A 19302-nucleotide genomic window follows, 5' to 3' on the forward strand; every position below is an offset into this window, starting at 1 on the left:
TGTAAAAGAAGCTCTGTCAAAAACATGCCTTCAGTATAAGTAGGACCAGTGTATAATATCTTGTGTCTAAATTAGAGATATAATACTTCATTAAGACAATTCTAACTAGGCATATAATGCAGCAAAAAGAGTGCAAGTTGGTAGTTGGAATGAAAACCGGTCCCAAGTTTGTGCTCTACTGTTTATTTTCTATGTCATTTATGCTCAGTGAGTCTCATTTTCTTTTTCTGCAAAAGGAGGACACAATCAACCCCGCATGCCTGGCAGTTTGGTCTTACATCCTTTTGTATTCTCTCTCTTTCCTCTTCTCCAGTCTTTCTCCTACTGCTCCTCCTGTCAAGTCACACCAGACAGTTTTCTAGACTAGTAAGGTTTGTGAGCAAATGCCTCTGAACATTTTGTTTCCTTTATTTGTATGGCTTTCCACCTAAGACTCCGGATCATCTTTCAAATTTTCCTCATCTAGATGGTGGCCATAGATCTCACCCTTTGAAGTAGAGTTACTCCTCTTTTTCGCTCTCTTGGCTTTTTGAGCACAATACTTTCACATATTTCTTCATGATTCAATAAAATTATCAGTTACTCCTGGAAGGCAGATTTCAAGGATGGATTCTAGAGCTCATTCAGCTTTGATACTTCGATACATAGGAGAGTGTCAGTACATAAACCTCTTGTTCAAATAAAATGGGAAAATGTGAGCATGCTTAGTAATCTTTAAAGTCATCAAAATATCCCAAGTTTAAATATTTAAGGGGACACAAGTATAGATCAGTGCAGAGCAAAAGGTTGTATGAGGAAAAAAATCTATGAGTAGTTAGGACCAGATTATATTCTACAAGGTCTTTCAAATGTTTGCACTTAATGACAGAGGACAGAGGAAACTCTTCTTCCTGCAGCAAAGAGCCCCACTTTCTACTAATAATGACTAATAATTGTGGAGTGTTTGGTTTATTGCAAGCGTTGTACTTAACATTTTATATGCATTGACTATTTTCATCATCACAAGTCCATGAAGTAAATATGATTTCATTCTCATATTATAGAAGAAAGGAATGCAGAAAGGCAAAATATCTTGCCTAATTCATACAACTAAGACATGTTAGAGTCATGATTCAAGCAAATAAAATTGGGTTAAAGTCTGTGCTTTTAAACTCTGTAACATTGGAATTCTCTAGAAGTCTTGTTAAAGCACAAATTGTTGGCGTCATACCCAGAGTTTTAGATTCAGAGTTTTAGATTTGCACTTCTAAGATGTTCCCTGGTGGTGCTAATTCTGCTTGTTCTCAGACCATACTTCAAGAGCCTTGAGACCACTGCTCTATTTTAACTCACCTATGTGAAACCCTTGTTTGAGACTCTCTCACTGTCTGACTTTCATATCTTACATACGAAGGAAAAGAGGTGACAAAGCATACTGTTTAAGAAATGGGCTTTGGAGACAAATGTTGAGGGTGAATTCTCACTTCCCTATTCTGTAACTCACTAGCTGTGACCTACGCCTCAGTTTCCATATCCATAAAATGGGTACAAAAACAGCCACTTCATAAGGTTACTGTATAGAAAAAAGTGAAATAATATATGTGTATAGTAAACACATAGCACATAATACAAAGGGAAACATTTAAAAATGCATCCTTTGTTATGATGTGACACTCCTGGCATTTCCCAAAGTGTGCTTTTCCTGGGCTCCTGCGGACAACTGATTTGCTTGAAATCAGCCACATGATTCAGGGCTAAAACTGCAGCAGGACACTGTTTCATAAAAGACCAGACATAACTCTAGAGAATCTTAGGGATAAGAGATTTGGAAAAGGAATAAAATAAAGGCAATTTTTCCTCACAGAGCCACTACTTATCAATATTATTTTCTTCCTTAAGCCAAGAATCCAATCCTATTTATTTATTGTTTTTTTTTTCAATAATAACAGGATCAGGATTTCATGCAAGCCTAGGTGTGAAGTTCTAAAGGAAACTCAAGAGTCAATCAAGTATTTAGATCAACTCATGTCATAATACTCCCTATGAATGAAAACATTTAAAGAAAACTAATATAAAAATGAAATGTATTCATCACATCAAGTTGAGATGGAAAAAAAGGCAAAGTGTATATCGGTTGATTTATTTAGCTCCCAGTTAAAAACTTAGGTTAAATAATAAAAAATGAAAGGTACTTAAAGAAAACATTAATTATAGTACATGGACTGGGGACTCCCCAGTTTCTCCTTAGACTAGGAAAAAATGCCAAAGCTGTTAGATTTATAGCACCTTGGGGAATCTCTAGACAGCTTGATGGACCTCCTGAAGTATTTTATAATTACTCTGCTTGTTCCCAAGTTTTAATGATTCAGTTACAAGAAAACAAGAAACAAAAAAACAAAACAAAAAATCCATTTCTGTCTACATTTAAAAATAATCTGTTTATGAGCTGAGAAAACAGGACTCCAAGAATGCTTTACATTTAGAGTTATTTGCAAGAGAAATGCTGTGAGTGCTTGTGCAATTTGATCATTATTCTAACCCTAAATTAGATCTCCAATGGAACATTTTTCTAAGCTTCCAGAAGACATGTCAATGATGAGGCTAAGTTTAACTAAAATAATTTATTCAGCAGATAAAACTGTAAGCATATTGCAGAGCACATTCTATAGTACTTTGGTTGAATTCCCATCTTCTTCTAGTTATGAGAAAAAAATCTCTCATCTACTTCTCTTTTCTATTCTTTCCCCTTTCTCCTCTCCTCTCCTCTCCTCTCCTCTCCTCTCCTCTCCTCCCCTCCCCTCCCCTCCCCTCCCCTCCCCTCTCTTCTCCTCTCTTCAATGTCTTCCTTTTCAGATTTAAATACATAATCTAAGGATCTACTCTTCTGACTCATAACAATATTTTCTTCCAGAGATTCTTTTGTTGATAATTTAATTCACAATAGATATTTAGCAGGTAGGGGAGGGTCTTTAAGTAGGAACTAAATTGTTGCTTTCCTTTTCTTCCATTCATCCTTTTGCCACTAAGAAGTTTAATTCTTAGAGTGTTTGCTCTAATTCTTAGTGTTTTAATTTAGGAACATCTGATAACTTCTATTAGGATCTTGCATGGGCTGGAAGACAAATTCCACTTATTTATTGGACATTTTTAATATACTGTTTAATATACTGTTTTCTTTTTACTTAAGTACCCTTTGTTATTCTGTATTTTTGGGTAGTGATAGGTCTTTTCTTGTCTTCCATAAAGCCCAGTGAATCTTAGATATAGTAGATCCCCTGTATAGACATTTTGATTGAGTGATTTGGTAACAAAAGTAAAATTAACACTATTAAGATAAGCTATTTTGAAGGACACCTCAACATTAACCTAATTTTCCAGATTATTCAATGAAGATTCCTTTTAAAGATATGTGGACAGATAGTTTTGAATAACAGTATCTTTTGCACTTTGTGACCTGCAGGGAAGAACACAAAACTTTGACTTCAGACCTCTATAAACTAATGTTAAAACAGAATTACAAGGTTAGCTTTGTATTGCTTTCCTTTAGCACAGTTTTATAATATCATTTATTATCTTATTAAATGTTTGAACTAGCATGTTTGACATATTCATAATTTATTTTCCCAACTGGGAGGGGCAACTCCAGAGAAAACTCCAAATAAATATTGGAGATTTGGAGGGTCTAATAAATTTAGCTGAATATATTAGCTCTGATGGCAGCTAAAATCCATTATTCAGGAAATTGAAATTTGGATAAATTAGTGTGGTATTCATCTAGTTTTTAATAAGCATAAAATGAAATTGAAAATAAAAACATGCAATTTGAAACAAAAAGATAGAGAAATTGAATGTGTAGTTAATATTACCTGAATGTAGAAGTTGATTTAATTACCCCATCATGTTAGTACAGTTTTTGAAATATGAAATGCAAATTAAGACACCACTTAGAAAAACTGGGCTTTGGAAATAATTTTTGTGTGTTTCTTTTTATACAAACAAGTACAGTCATGATATTAATATAGTAATTTTTACTTATAGAGTTACATCAGTGTTAGCTTCTGCTGCTGTTCAATTCTGCTTGATACATCTAACATGGTAGAATCATAATCAGTTAGCCAGTTTGGTGCAATTTTTTCCTTCTATGTCCAGAAGTGCAGTTTCTCAATGGAATACTTCATATTTCTGGGAAACACATATGTGAAGTCATTGGCTAATTATATGTGCACATGGGACATCAGAGGCACGTGTTTATATATAGAGAGAGACTGAATATAAAGCAATGACCATGGCCAGACCATATATAAAAAAAGACAGTGACCCACCAATTAGTCTAGGAAGTCAAACCACAGCTTCGATAGCCGGCAAGCCCCAAACAGCCAGATTTAATCAATAACTGACATCTTCTCTAATTTTCGCCCTCCACTTCCAACCCAGGACCTATCAGAAAAAGTGAAATATGCTCCAGTAACCTATCAAGAATACCCTGCTTCTAGCAAGCTCGCCTCCAACTTCTCCATGCCTGCATCCTTCAGTCAGGGCATACCTGAAGCCTTCCTTTTTTTCTACTACGAACCTTTCCTATTCTTCTGCTTACCTTTGAGGCTCTGCCAAGGGCTACTGATGGTGGGTGGCTCCCTTGGTATAGCGAGCTCCGAATAAATAGCCTTTGCTTGTTCTCATTTGGGCGGTCTTTGTTTATTTCCACAGTGGTAATCTTTCATGGCCAATGCTGCTTAGCCTGGAGCACCCTAAAACCAGGATGGCTCCTTTTTCATGCTGCCTTTCCATTGTCACCAAGAAAAACATTACCTCTTGTTGGACTGATACAGGCAACACTTCAATTTAAAACTCAGTAACTACTCCATTGTTTTTACATTCTTTTTCGAGATAAATGTACATTTCATATAAAAATTAAAATATGCATCAATTACAACTGAATTAATGCAAAAATAGAAACAAGTTTGAGTTTAGAAAGGATAATGAAGCAGATTGAACCTTATTTTATATTGTTTGTAATAATTCACTTAGTAAGTCAGGAACGTTAATGAGATTTCAAAGATTGCTCTTAAAAAAGCTGGGATTCCATACTTTCTTTTCATATGGTCTCCTGTAAGCAATTCTAAATAGTAACAGTTCTGACTTTTAAAATGTCATATATATTGCAAATCTCATATTCATTACAAAGAGCAACACGATCTTTAATATTTATATAATTCTTCCATGAGTTTCAGAACAGTCAGTTACCTTTGTTAAAACAGCTTTGGATAACTCTTTTCCTAAAGGAAAACCTCTGTCTTTTAATTAAATTTTCTGCGACAGCCTTTTCCTTTGAACATACAAAATTGTATAGTCTTAAATTTCATTCATGGAAGTTTCCTGAGCTTTTTCAGAACTCATATCCTATTGACCTGAAGGCAATATTGATTCTTCTCAATTTACTCCAATCAGTTGAAACAGGGAAACTTATCATTTAGCATTTTTTTTTAAATCGAGGCTTGTTTTTACACACAATTGAAATGTTTGAATTAATATAATCCAAAAATATATTATGTATAATAAAGCCTTCACAGACACTATCAATTCTCTCAAAAGAGCGCTGTAGACATAGCTGATTACAAGGAATATAAATCCTACTGGATATGGAAAATTGATATGACAAAATTTATCTTTAAGAGCAAAATCCCAGAATTTAACTTGAAAATCATAGAAATTCACTATCTCTGGTATTCTAACTGGACTATGGAACACCTTTAGGTATGCTGTCAATTCTTTGAATCTCTTGTCCTCTGACATAACAAGTACAATATTGTTTAAAATGTCTTGAAATTAAGGATTCAAGGACTTGGCATTTATCAATTATTTAAAAGAACCTAATACAATAATGACTATGCTGAGAAAAAAATCCTACAGTTTGCTTATAGCATATAAAAAAATATCTTTCTAATTGTCACTCAGTGGCACTCAATAAATACACGTGTGTGTGTGTGTGTGTGTGTGTGTGTGTGTTCTATCATAACCCTACATTTAATTTGTCTACTTCTGCAGAGGGTAAATAAATACTTGTTGAATAGATTTTTTTTTGTAATAGACCAAAGTTTAGGTTTACTAATCTCCTGAAATTATTATAGCAGATATGAATGTCTAGCCCCTCAAGTAGACATGGAAGGTAGAGGGCTTATGGAACAGGAACACCTTATAGAATCTGAATGGGAGACTTTAAACATATCCTTGAATGTAGAAGTCAGGTCCTACATTGTTCCTGAAGAAAGATCAGGATAAAAACTAATGAGTGAGCTTCATGTATGTTAGCAAACAAGGCAGAGAACTACTGGAGAAAACAACTTCTTTACTCTTTACACCCTTGTTGCCTGTCATCTATATGGGTAATAGGAAAAAACACAAAGACTGGATTCAGAACAATTATACGTATGCCTTTATGTTAACATTTATTGTCCTCTGTGTTTTTTTTTTTTTTTAATTCAGAAAAGTGAAATTTTATTATTCACCCTGAGCTTTAACACAGGAGCAAGTAGGGTGTGAATAGGGAACGTTAACAGCAGGGGCTTCTGGGTTTGTCACAAGGTAGGTATCAAACTCGCAGTGGCCACAAAGCTGTCTACTAGATTGGAGAGGTAAATGAATTTGGAGAAACTTGTCATTTTATCTGGAGCAATGCGCAGAGAGGTCCTAGTGCCATGTCTTGGACCAAGCCTTGCCTTTCATCTCTAATTCATCTAAGATGCTGTGGGTGATCCACATGGGTGGCCCCAACGGTTCTGTGCCAAAAAGAAAGTTAATATTTCCCAGATGTCACTAACAGTGAAAGAGCTAAGGGAAAGGTCACATTGTTTATGGAAATCAGGTGGGCCCCTGTGGAAGGCTGCAAGGTGCCACCACGGTCCAGATGAACACCTGTGGGGTGTCAGATGCCAGCATCCTCACCCTAAGAGTGAGGGTAGAAAATAACTCATGGAACTAAAGCTAAGAAATGCTCTGGATACAGAACTTACTCCAGGCCCAGTTTGGAATGAGGCATTTTGCTTACTAACTGACTTCCAATAAGTTAGTTCTCAGATGTCTCAGCAATTCCTGTTGGAATCACTTTTTTAGAATTAAGGGATCACATTTTCCAAGCAAAAGTATTTCATTCATCAGGCCAGCCTGATTTTTTCAGCTTCTTTCCAGACTTTGAGGATGCAGGAAAAGCCCAGTCTCAACCTATTCTCAATGGATATTGCCCACCCTATTTTCATTCTTATTTTGGTAGAGGCAGGAGTGAAATTGGCATCAGTCTGGTTAAGGCTGGAAAGCTTTTCGGCTAGTGCTGGTATTTCTATTCAGTTGGAAAGTGAGACAACCCTACAGGACAATCCAGTCAGTCCTGGTTTGAAGGACCTTGCTGGTCAAGGGTAAGGAGACTATGATTTCTAAGCAGGGGAGCAGTGGGTGGGTGGCAGGGTGGGATGAGCAAGCAGGTGGGCCTCTATGCTCTCGATCCCTAAAAAATTCTTTTTATAGGCTGGGGGTTCACTTAACAAGATTGAAACCCTGCCATAGGGCATAGGTACCAAGGAAGAGAAGTGTACAGTTTTCGGGAGAACAGAAACTTGCTCCTGACTCAGTGCTCTCTAGTGGCAAGAAGAGAAAAGGACGATGATGTCTTTAGACCATCTGGATTCACAATAGAAAATCATCTTCTTCAAACCGAAGTTCAGTAAAAGAATAGATCTTTTTTCTCTGGAGACTGGGTTTTTTTCACTTGCAAGGCTGGCAGTAGCAGGTCCACGATCTGGGGTGAAATATCGTTTCTTGCAGTGGCCTGGGCTGGAAGGCAGGTTGAAGGTAAATCCCATGCTTCCGACTATCTGGGCAGAGTTGCAATCCTCCCACATGGCAGGTTGCTGAGGATGGGCTACACATCTGTCTTGTTGGAGGAGACTTAGGAGGGGCTCATATTTCTCATCAGGCTGGGCCTCTGGAACCAGGTGTTCAGCAGAGAAGGCATGAGGGTAATCATAATCAGGCTCTGGGGAACTGGGGCTGGCTGGGAAGGAGAAATGCCACAGCTCTCCAGGCTGAAAACAGGGGCTCCTAGTCAGGGGCACTGAGTACTGATCCATAGCCATGGGACCAAACCCATTCATGCTGCAGCTGGCAGCACCATCTGCAAAAGACACTTCCGGCTCTGGCTTTGTCCACTGAGAAGAGAAACGCCACTGATTTGGAGGCATGTCAATATCATTCCTCAGGAGCACATCTTCACTCTGGCTCAGAGGTCTCAGTTCTTGGGGGTTCTTGATATTGCTCAGAGCTCTGGAGAAGTGTTCATCCACTACGCTGCTGATATCCCCTTGGAATTAGGTGAAAATGACACACCGGGAGTTCCATTCAGTCTTTATAGGCCTCTGCATCTGGCCAGCATTCATCTTCATTTCTTCCATTGAGACACAGGTGATCACTTAATTCCCAACCATCAGCTGAAATACAGCAAGATGCAGCGGCCCAAGCTATGGCTGGGCAGAGGTGTGTTTGGATGGCCAGAACTGTCTCGTCCTCTGTGTTTTTTGAAGATCCTCTGATTTCCCAAATGTGTAACTAATGGATTCAAGTCAGATCTTTCTAGCATAAATCTGCAAAGTTGGGCCTAAACATTTTTCCAAAACATTCTTCACTTGAAATGACCTTGGCTTTTTAATCACATAACTGAGAAATATATTATAAACAATATTTGAAAATGTAAAGACATATTGTACTTTGGGGGAGACTTTATGAAGTGGTTCTCTGCAGAACAGTGTTGAGCTCAAAAAAGCAGAAGTTTTAGAACCTAACAAATGTTTCAGCTTCAAATATTGTATATTTCTGAATTGCTGTCAGATAATTTTATGTGCCTAGTACTCTTTTTTAGCATTTTGATTTCTATCTTGCTTTGTGACTGTAAGTTATGTATTTGATGTAATATTTGAATTAATGGGAATCTACTGCTCCATGGTTTCTGAGACCAAATATTATTTGACCAAATTATTGGTTCTCATGAAGATAATGAAACTAGAGATTTTCATTTTCATGTGGATAAATGATTATAATGTCATATGTTAAGTAAGTATAAGTCATGGAACTGGTCAGAAAATACTCAAAGGTTCATGCATTTTAATTTTTAATGAATTTGTCTACTGAATAGATAATATCAGAAAGGCTGGCTCTACTTAACTCATAACAGATATGAAAATCTTACTACTCTCTCCAGGTACTCAGTCATCAGAATCAATCACTTGCAATCTATTTTCACAGAATTTTGCTTGGACTACATATATACCTGTCTGGCTTGTCTTATTCTATCACTGATTTGCTATCTTTTTTCCTTTCTTTTATTATTTTTTTTTAATTCAGTTGAGAACCTGGCCTTGGGACAGTTATGATTTACAAAATAATGAGATTAGATGGTGGGCGGGTTAGTTTTTGGAGACAAATCTTACTCTCAATTCCAGAGGTAGCTCACAACTTTGACTCAATTTCTACATCTGAGAAACAAAAATAATACTATAGCTTTATAGGCAGTTTTTGCACAATTTTAATACTAGCACATTGCAAGTAGTTATTCAACAAAGTGGCTAGGAAACCCTATCCATAAGACACATATTGTGTGAAAATAGGATTTTCTATATCTTCCTTTAAGGCATGGGAAGAATTACACCTATTAGCATTCCACAGCTTCTATGTTCCGCCTGCACAAGCCCAGGAAGGCAGGCAGAGTTACATTGCTACACACCTAGTTTGAGCCTCTCTATGCGATCCAAATTCTGAGGCTCTCCTGACTGAGGTTGTCTTCAGATTGACTGACACCTCCAAAATGTCCCTAGACAGGGTGGAATACATTAGTGAGTGACAAGTAGGCCACCTTCTTAAAAGAATATCTTGAACACACAATCTAGCCCTAGCCAACACACTTTTTCAATACTGTCCCCTAATGTTCCCCTTCATGTCCCTTACAGTGCAGTTAATTCATGTTTGTGTCCCACAAACACACCCTGTGTATTTACATCTCTGGGCTTTTGTTTACAATTTTTTACAATTGAGTGCCAATTACCTCAATTTTTTCTCATAAATCTTTTCTCCCAAGCCCAGCTAAATAGTACTTTCAAACGATCCCTCAAGCTGGGAAACAAAAAGAAATCTTCCCCTGAAGTCTCATTTATTTATATTTCTTTCTTAACACTGATTTATTTCTCGTCTTATGATTTGGTGTGTATGCCTCAGCTCGCTTCAAGAATACTAACTTCATCAAGGGAACACCTATGTTTGGCTCATTTTTATCTTCATAGCATCTAGCAAAGTGCTTTGTATATGCTAGATGCTCAGTAATACCGATTAAATACATGCTTTGGGATACAAATTTTTCCCTAGGACCACTGTAGATCAAACTGATTTTCTGAGAACATTGAAATTAATCTGACTGTTTGTCACTCTTGCTATAAAAATTAATGGCCAAACTAGAAAATGTTCCGACATATTTTTCTTTCAGAGGCAGGCTTGTAAATATCAAGATCAGAGAATAACAAGAGTAGTGTCATTTATTTTCTGTTTTGCATACCTAGTGGGATAGTCTATTATTAGTTTCATCCTTTTTAATTTTTTAAAGTAGGACATGCTATTATCGTTTTAATTTCAAGAGGGACTAACCATTATTAATAATGGTTAACCATTATTAATAAAATGTATCAGCGTCTATGGCATCTTGAGCACTATATAATATTAAGTTTACTGCTTACAAATAACAGAGACATATATAGTTGTTTATTCCTCAAAGGATACTCTAAAAATATCTCCTGTGAATTTAAACTTATTTTTGGAAGTGTTATGTATATCTAAGGAAACCATTTTTAAATTATTTTAGCTTTTTTTAATATACTGTTGCTGAAAAGGATGGTGTCTGCTCATTATAGCAGCTTTGATACTAAAAGAACAAATAGCACTAATTGCACCTGCACAGATCAAAGAGAGTGATAACTGTGCCTACTAAAGCTCAGCATATGTCACTAGACTCAGAACAAGTATTTTTTTTAACAAGTATTCTTTTAAGCATCACTATGAAAGTCACTAAAACAGATGTTGGAAAATAAACTTCAACAACAAAATTACAATGTGAAGTCAATAATCTGAGAGTATTTTGATGGCAGGAGTGGGAAAATGGAAAAGTCCCTATTCAAAACCTGAAGGGATCTTGTTGGAAACCATAGTTTATATATAATTGAAAAAAGTCACTCTAGATAAAATTGCAAGTGTGTATTGTACAAAAATGCCCAATTATCCCAGAGATTGGATATTTTTTTGTGTAGGCATCTATAAGGATCTCATCACAAGTACATCAAATTAAGCAATGAAAACACAGCAAGCCCCAGAAAGTCTAACAGCACTGAAATCAAAACTACTCGTTAGCAACAGAGCACTGAATCTAATTTTATGTTTACTGATTACATTGTTGAAAATCCCCTAAAGCTTCACTGTAACACAACTGGGAAGGCCTAACATTGGATTAAATCATTTATTTACCAGAATTTCTGTTTTTATAGCCTTAAAAATATGATAGGTGAAATGAAAGAGGACTAATTATTTTATTAAATACTGACAAAGGATTCAAACATGATTCCAAAAGAGAATCCCTCAAGTCAGGGTTGAGCTTTTTGTTTTACCATGGACATCTCACAGAGGTTAGAAGCCCTTTCCCTTTTCTCTTCAATGTTAATTCCTTCCTTATCCCCAGGAAACCACTGTGGCATACAAAATAGACACACTGAGAGAAAGTATATAGCATTGCAGTTACTAAACAATCCATTGACTGTGCCCACTAAAATTCACTTTTCCGAGAGAACAAGAACAATGAAACACTACAGCCTGTGTTTTGTATTCTTTTACCTCTCTTTAGCCAGTAAGTTTACACCAAGGATTCGCTACTGCTCTCAAAAATTTGTATATAATGCTTTATTTTATTTTATTTATTATTTATTATTTATTTTTGACTTCTTAGATGTGATTGCACTGCTAGAAATAAAACAATTTCCCTATTAAAAATGACCTGTTATTTTTGAAATGAAGACTGAGATAAACTGTAAAAGTGGATTAGTTTGCAAGTTTACATTGGGTCATGTTTGTTATGTCTGTTGGAACAAGTGAAAATTCAAGAAAGATGAACCACAGCTAAAGAGATTATTATTTATTTATGGAAAATATATTTGAATTTATTCATTTAAATTTATTTTCTTTAACTCACCAAGATAACTAGACATATATGCTTCATAGGTTTTTAAAAATCCCTGCAAGCCCCTATAGAAAACATGTTTCTCCACGATAATGTTTTTATACTGCATTTATTTGTTTTTATGGTATCAGATATTTTTTTAAAAACAAAACAACACGATTAAAATACTGGTTGTCACAATACACATATTAAATAACTGATATTGTTATTGTTTCCTCAAATAATTGAAAATTTTGAAAAAGCTTATGTCATGGGCAGAAGACTGTTTTATAAAAAGATACAGAGAAAAAGTGGTAATATATGCAATATTCATTTGTTTCAAGGAACAGAAACCCACTTTTTGTTTACATGTGGTAAAGAACTTAACTTTGCCTGCCTGTCTTTTGCCCTTGGGTTAATGACAGGTAATATCTAAGTCCTTGGAATGCCAGGCCTTGGAGGAACGTCTTTGCTTGTGTGGGCACCTTGAGTCACAACAGGTCATCTAACAATGTATGTTGGGATAGGGGTGGGCATACCAGATAGCGGAACATTGTAATGTAGGGTGGGGGTTTTAGTCTATGGTATCAACTTAACCTCTGGAGGGGCTAGAGGTATCAACCACAAGGGCAATCTGCCATGTCTACATAATAGAGCCTCAATAAAATCTCTTGACACAAGGCTCAAGTGAGCCTCCCTGGTTGGCAACACTCCATGTGTATTCTCACACATCATTATTGGGAAAAGTAGTACACTCCATGATTCCGGTGGAAGAAGACCATAGAAAGTTTCACTCTTGGAAATGTCCTGGACATTGCTCCATGCCTCTATGCCCTTGGCTGATTTTAATCTGTATTCTTTCATTACAATAAACTATAACTGAATATAACAACTTTTTGTGAGTTCTGTGAGTCTTCTAATAAGTCGTTAAATCTGAGCTCGGTCTTGAGGACACCCAAAGATATAATTAATATTAGGGGTAAAGGAAATGTTGGGACCCCCAAATTTGTAATTGGTGTCAGAATTTAGGGGGTCTTTTGTGTATTGCCTAATTTTGTAGCCCACTGCCCCCAAAAAAGAACTAAGTTAAATAAAGATTATTAGCAAATATTAATGAAAAAGTGAAGAATAAAGGGAATTTCAGGTTTATTTTGTTCCCATAGTTCAATTATGATTCCAAAAACTTATTTTTTCCCCATATTTCTACTTTTCTCCAATTTCTTAGCTCCATCCTAAGCCTTACTTTTCCTCGTGGCTGCAAGGTGGCTGAAAACTTTCTATATATAAAACCAGAAAGAGAGAAAATCTTTCCTTCTCCACCACTGGATTCCTAACTACAAATAAAAATGTGACTATGTCTATTTGGGTCACATACATTTCTTTGAAAAGAAAAAGCACTATGGACAGGATAATGCCATACCTTCACTAGTTTGGACCGATTAGATGTGTAGCAAAAATAAATTGTGAACCAGTCCCATGGAAACCTCAGGATTGCCACACAATGGGTGAGGGCTACAATGAAGATTGGAGAGAGACAACAATGTCCACCATAGAATTCCATTGTTTATCAAAAACTCATTTATGAATAAAGAGAGTAGGTTTTATTCTGATAAAATTCCACTTCTAGGCCCTGGTTCTATTTCATTCAAGATGGAATTCACAATGATTTGTAGTTTTAAGAGACTTAATATGTAGAAGAATCCCATATGGATGTGTCAAATTGTCACAATAAGTAAGTTCTCCACAACACAGAAATGTAATAATGAGGAAAACCAAACAAATACACACAAAAATAACATACAAACACCATTTCAGAAAATCCTAGATACAGATAAAAATTTCAGATTCTAAAAATTCATAGACAGGCTACCAAAACTGAGATCAGACAGAAGTGACACAAAAATAAATGAGAATAGGGGGGTGGGGGGAGGGAGATGAGGGCAAAGGGGATCAAATATATGGTGATGGAAGGAGAACTGACTCTGGGTGGTGAACACACAATGGGATTTATTGATGATGTAATACGGAATTGTACACCTGAAATTATGTAATTTCATTAACAATTGTCACCCCAATAAATAAATTTAAAAAAAAAGATCATAAAAAAAATAAATGAGAATGTAATTATGAAGAGTAGTGAAAGACCCAGCTACATCATTTATCAGAAAGTAGCAGCAAAATATAATTCTTAAAGGTGAAGGATTTGCCTTGAAATGCACAAGGTATATCCTTTAAATAGCAGAAAATTCCACTATTTATCAACTGTTTTAGAGCAAATATAAATAGGGGAATCTTCTGAATTATTTTTATGATACATTTTAACACTGAGCCTGAAACTTAAAGGGAATGCATTATAAAAATGCAAGCCATTCTAATTTATGAATGTCATTGCGAAAATCCTAACTAACATACTAGCAAACATTGAAATGTGTAATAAGGATACACTAAAGGCATTCACACTGAAATCAGAAAGAGGTCAAAATGTTTAGTATCAGCACTATTATTTTTATATTACTGTAGGCACTAGCCTGTACGATGAGGAAAGAGATATAAATTAATGATATAAAAATTGACAAGCAAAAGGGATTTTAAACCTAAAAAAAAATATCAAATTGAAACAAAGAATGATAAAAAATGAGAATTTTAGTAACACCTTTAACTACCAAGGTTCTAGTTTCATAATACATGCAACTCTATAGAGGCAGAGATTATATGGTCGTATACTCTAGACAAGTAGGGGTTTCTAAATCTGCTGGCATTTTAGAATAACCTGGAAATTAAGAGAGAAAGAGAGAGATACTTTTAAGACTGGAGTAGGCCTGAAGTGTGGCCCAGGAAACTAAATAGAAAATCTCCCCATGCAGTCTGCAGTTGTCTTTGGGGTGAAGAAAGAGATACAGATAAGAAACTGTACATCTGTACCTTACTGCTAAATCATTCAAACAAATGTAATGCTTATTTTCTGAGTTCCATATCTCTGACCACGTTCATATTGTAAGTAAAGTGACTAAAGTTATGAAGCCATAAAGTCTTACCCATCTCAGAACCTCATGTGGTATTTTCCATTTCACCTTTTCAACAAGTTGAAATATTCAGCCCCTCCATTTGGTGTTTTCCTCAAAGTTATCAGATCATTTCCCCCCCAAATTTGTCATTCTTATCATCTGCAACTGGTAGGAGGAAAGGTGGCATTAAAATCCCCAGGCTATGAAAGAGAGCACAGAAGCACACTGAAAGCAAATCAATTCTTGGGGTTCACTTACTGAACACTCTTCATAAGGTAGAGATTTTCCAAATAAACTATATAATTTGAGACCAAAATGCATACTTTTAACCCCCTTATTTTGCTGATCTATTTATTCTGAATTGTAGTCGAGAGGAAGGAAGTGTACCTGAGTGGTATAAGTGTTTTGGAGTCGATGTGCCTGAAGTACCAATCCTGTGACATAATCTAGGTGCCAAATGTGGGCAACTACCTTAACTTTTCTGACCCTTAATTTCCTCATTTGTTAAATGTGGATAATGTTTATTACAGAAGGATTGAAGGTGCAACTCATAAATATAATTATTACAAAGAGGTTCAAGCACAAGGATAAAGGCATATTTTAAAGGCAATTTGTGGAGTGATAATAGGCCTCTCTCAAACGTAAGAGTTAGGATCTTGAAAAATTACTAACATAGGAGAACTGTCAGTGGGGGTATCTAAAATCTTATAAAGAAAATAGAGTTTTAGGATTATGATAATGAGAAAATCCATTTAAAAAAAACCTTATCACTATTTTTACACTGATATAAAACAATAAAATAAGCTTTTTAAATAAAATGTTATGAATGATATTATTATACACCCTAAATTATTAATGTAATTAATTCCCATTGATCATACTTCAACTAGTAGAAACTTCTTAATCTCCTCGCTCCTCGTAATTCTAAAGAGATTTTTAAACATCCATTTCCTGAAGTTTAAAAAGGGCTGTGCTATTAAGAGATTTTCCTCATGCCATATTTGGCAATTTATCTAAATTCTCACTACCTTTCTAATTTTATGATTCAGGGTTCTTGAATTCTGTCTTCTAGGTCCTATCACAATCCAGGAAGCAATGTGATTTGAATGGTTATGATGAAATAAAACAACAACAAAAAACAGCAATAATAAAAATTTGGAGTGATTATTAGAATTTTCTCAAGTTTGCTACATGATAGTAAGATTATGTAATCATAGCACATGTCTTCTTACCCTCTTGCGATTTATCTCCCTCAACTCGTAATAGATGTGGGACTGTCTTTCAAAAGTCCTGGATATTTTTCTCCACTTCCTGTAACCCTCTAAAGGCAAAATACGTTTGTGTTTTACCTTGTATATTCACAGCCACATTTTTAATTTGGCCAGATATGGGTGACCCACAAATCATAGTAGGAGTTCTGGAATAAAAATTATCCCAGGTGCCATGAAGGACTACAGAATCAATCCTTCTATGTATGTTTGTATAGTTACTATAGCTGTATTCTCTATACATTTTGTGTACATACTAAAATTCTTCCTAAGCATAATTTTCAGTGCAGGAAGTATTACTAAAGGCCCAAGGTGTTTTAAAGAGCATTTCAATATGTTTGTTTAATAATGCAATTAAATTCAGTTGGTGATAATTCCAAAGATAGAATTTAGAATTGGAAAGAGAAACAAAGCTAAAGGTGATAGGAAAAGGTGTAAATACTCTTGGAATTTAGCTAATAATGCCCACTGGGCAAAAGGGTATTTCAAAGTCAGTTTCTTTTAGCAGAAAGCTTGCGGAAATTTTGGAAAAAAAAAAAAAAGGCTAGAGTAAAGAATATGAATGTCAATGTCAGAATGACAATTCTCTAAATATCAGGGACAAGTACAATTTTCCTCATCAAAAAGAAAGGAGACATTTAAGTCAATTTATCCTGCAAGTTGTATTAAGTTGGAGCAGGATTCATTAGAAATGTTTGTAGTGTCTGAGAAGAATAATCCTTAATTTACCAGATAACCACGTGATAGGTATGGTTTGACCAATTATATATTTAAAGTCACATGTGAGGAGTCCAGTCCTGGTTAACAACAACAACAACAACAACAACAACAACAACAACAACAAATAGTGATTTTTCAGGCCTGGACAAAGGCAATTAAAACATGCCTTATCTGTCAGGCCTCATGGGGGAAGCTGTCTTTCCCACTTGGGACTTGGTGCACAGACATTGGTTGCAGTCCCTGGAGAGAGTTGCTCCCTGAAGGAAACTCAGGCCCACTGTCAGTCATGCTCTTCAGTATTTGCATTCTTAGCCTCCATGCCTTCATTCCTAGGGCTTTTTTGTTGTTGTTGTTGACCTTTTTTATTTATTTATTAGTTTCAGGTGCACAAAACAATGTAATAGTTATACATTTATCATTTATATCCCTAGGCCTTTTAATCTGAGGATCTGGGCACAGGTGCTCTTCAGGAGTCTCTGCTAAGGCTGCCATGTTGGAGGGATGGGTATGGATGTATAGGAGAAAGGAAGAAACTTGGAGAAACTTCCTCACTCTAAGTGCTCAGAATTTACCACTCTAGTCATTCCTTTTTATCCTTCTCTATTCCCAAGGTCCATAAAGCTATCTGAGCCTTTTGTTCTGTACTTTTCCAACAGTGAGACATCTGTGCTGATCTCCTGATCCTTGACTAGTGCACCTTTCCATGGGGGAAAATGGAAGCCAGAGCTTTCTCTGGTTTTCAACTCTTGCTTATATCATCACAATAAGTGATTGAAGGCTTAAGTCTTTCATTTTTAGCTTGTTGCCTTAATTGGATATTCCCACACCTGATAGTTAAGCTCTGTCTCTCCCATTTTATCTAAGATCCTGACAATAAGTTGACATAAGATTCTACAATATTACTCAATAACCTTGGCATTTTTTAACATAAAAATACAGTTAAACTCTCAATATGATTTATAATTCCTCATAGAAAATGCAGTGCATATTGAGAAAATAAATACTGAGAAAAACTATTATTTAGTTATTTTTACAGCCTCAACAAGAAGTATTCATTAATTTCTCATCCTAGAGAACCCATAAAATCTTTATGATAATAAAGTTATTTCATCCTACATCACAGAGCTTTCATAGAGCATCTTAACTTTAGGATTACTAAACATGCAGGATACTAGTTCGTGCTTTGAGAATCTCTGTTACTTTTCAGTTTTATATAGTATAATAAGCACTAACACAGTGTGAGGCATGGAAGAGTGTAAGTTCTGGACCTGATGCTCTGACTCTGTTACTTACTAAACCCATCAGCCAGTACCAGTCAGTAATCACCTCTGACTCTTCTACCTCTAAGATTGTTAAAAAGATTAGGTGAAGCTAGTATGTAAACTGCTTTACGTTCTCATCAGAATTTATGATACTCATAAATACATGCATAAACAGTAACAAATTTAGTGGATATTAGCAATAGTACATTTGATCTCTCTGGGGGCCATGGTAGCATAATATTTACCTCAAAGATATGTTATCAGATTAAAAGTGCTAATACACATATGGTACTTAGAATAGTGAATAGAACATAGCTTATTATGTTCCATATATTGATCTTACATCATCATCAGTAAGATTTTATTATCAATACATATGTAGGGTAAATAGAACTGACTGGAGAAGAAACGTAACTTAGAAGAATCTATGATCAGTGACCATAAGTTAATAAGATTATTTTTGCTTCTATAAATCTCTAAAAAAATTTACAGTTGGATTACTGTCATTCTTCAAAGTATAGTTTACCCTTCTGGAAAATAGTGGTACTGCTCAAAATATTTTTGGAACATGCTCCATTGAAAATGCTCTCATAATCTAGAAATGGAAGTTATTTTATTAATTTATAATTACATCTCACTTTTAATAATTTAATTTGAAATACTCAATTTCATTGTCTGCTTTATTTCCAGAATTACAAATACTTATTTATTCCAGATTACTTGTCATTGTTTTCAGAATCAGATTGACCATTTGAAATACCCCTTTGTAACTATCCAAGAGTTTATGACATATTCATTAATGAAAGTTTTTATCTGTCGCAGAGCAAATCATTTAT

The 19302-nt window shown here is 35.4% G+C and overlaps 1 protein-coding gene and 1 pseudogene across 3 annotated transcripts in view; both read right to left on the reverse strand.

The window, feature by feature from the left end:
• Positions 1-19302, reverse strand: part of NAALADL2 (N-acetylated alpha-linked acidic dipeptidase like 2) — a 902549-nt gene that overhangs the window by 90491 nt on the left and 792756 nt on the right. The window lies entirely within an intron of this gene.
• Positions 7691-8420, reverse strand: LOC308508487 (transcription cofactor vestigial-like protein 1; annotated as a pseudogene). Its single transcript has one exon. The product of its transcript is annotated as a transcription cofactor vestigial-like protein 1 (transcript).

The sequence above is a fragment of the Rhinolophus hipposideros genome (assembly GCF_964194185.1).
Source record: "Rhinolophus hipposideros genome assembly, chromosome: 2".
NCBI classification, from domain to species: Eukaryota; Metazoa; Chordata; class Mammalia; order Chiroptera; family Rhinolophidae; genus Rhinolophus; species Rhinolophus hipposideros.